We start from the raw sequence: 1,848 nt of genomic DNA on the forward strand, positions 1-1,848 counted from the left end.
AAAGAAAGAAAGAAAGAGAGAAATAAAGAAAGAGAGATAGCGAGAGAGAGAGAGAGAGAGAGAGAGAGAGAGAGAGAGAGAGAGCAAGACAGAAAGAAAGGAAGAAAGAGAGAGGGGAGGAGAGAATGAGAGAGAGAAAGACAGAAAGAAAGAAAGAAAGAGAGAGAAAAAGAAAGAAAGAAAGAGAGATAGCGAGAGAGAGAGAGAGAGAGAGAGAGAGAGAGAGAGAGAGAAAGAAAGAGAGAGGGAAAGAGAGAGAGAGAGAGAGAGAGAGAGAGAGAGAGAGAGGGAGAGATTGAGAGAGATTGAAAGAGAGAGAGAGAGAGAGAGAGATTGAGAGAGATCTGAACAAGTGTGTATGAAAGGTGCCAGACAAAGCAAGAAAGAAAAATACAAGAAAAAAAAAGCATAATTTGCAGTGCTGCACTACGGCTGGCGCCTTCTATTTCTCTAAGTGTGTGAGTGGTTTAAGACTGACTACTTACAACTGTGGATCTCAAACTCTTTCAAAAATTTCGATCAGCGGTCACCTATTGATGCTATGCGTGTGGGCACAACACTCATAACATCCTCCAGCCGGATATATATAGAACGAAGATGACGTCACTCTGGTCTTTGTTATTGTTTTTCGCCATCCACGTTTATGAGTATTTCTCATTGAACTGTTTTGATCAGACTATAAAAGTTCATGGTTACACAGATTTTGTGTGTTTGTCCGTTATACTTCCGGATGGCAATGTTGTGAGCTTCTTAGCCAAGCGCATAATATCTATAAGGTACCAACACACAAAACCATGTGTAACCTTGAACGTTTTAAGTCTGATTGATAGAATTTAGTGAGAACTAATCATTCAAATGGCTGTCTAAAGTCGATAACAGAGAGCTGAGTGACGTCAACTCAATTCTTTCAATAACATTTTGAACATGTCTTGCGCGTCCCTTAATACGCTTCAACAGTCATGACGTCACTTCCTCCTTATGACGCATGGTAACTTCGTAACTGGCTCTAAACTATCGGAACAATGGCGGACGCCCTTATGAAATATTTCTCCGACGAGCATAAAAGTGTATCCAGAGGAGAAAAACATTATAAATACAATCATGTTTTGACTTTTATACATTCTGATCACATGACATATGAAAAGTTCTAGCCAGCATGAAGAATAAAAAGTATTGATTTTCTTTGTTTAGAACCAGGCTGCTCTCCGTTGCTGGGCAACGTGACATCAGACTATTGAATCCAATTAAAATTGGATATACCAATGGCTAGATCATCAGAGTGCGTTGTAAATCTCTCTGCTCTTCATGTTCTTTTATTGATTTTATAAAGCGCAATATCCACTCAATGTGCTCAATCAAAGCGCTTTACAAAGGGTCCCTGACAAATAGCAACACGTAACATGTAGAACGAAACATGATGTGTACATATATATGCAGACACCAGAACTCAATTATGAGCCTAGTCTAACATTGTTGTAATGGAAAATATTTTACGACATTAACTTTTTTTTTCTTTGGAGATTTTCCATTACAACAATGAGCCCATAATAAATTGGGTGACCAGACCTGCAGATAAGTGCACGTCGTCTGACACTGTTTTGCACACACCTTTTCAATTTTTAAAACGAATCTCACACCAGTGCCTGCTCCCAAAATTTAAATTTTACAATAAGTGCCTATTATTGTCGACATTTGTATTTTTGCTCACAACAGTCAAAGAAAAGAACTCATGCTTTATTTACGTCTGGAATTCCCGTCTGATCGTAGGGCGACCTTGTAGCTGGGGGGGGGGGGCATTTAAGAAGATGAGTTTGAAATTCCAAAGACAAGAATGCGAGAATAGTTTTT

Source organism: Berghia stephanieae, chromosome 7 (assembly GCF_034508935.2).
Source record: "Berghia stephanieae isolate SIO BIC M18660-M18661 chromosome 7, UCSD_Bste_1.3, whole genome shotgun sequence".
Lineage (NCBI taxonomy): Eukaryota > Metazoa > Mollusca > Gastropoda > Nudibranchia > Aeolidiidae > Berghia > Berghia stephanieae.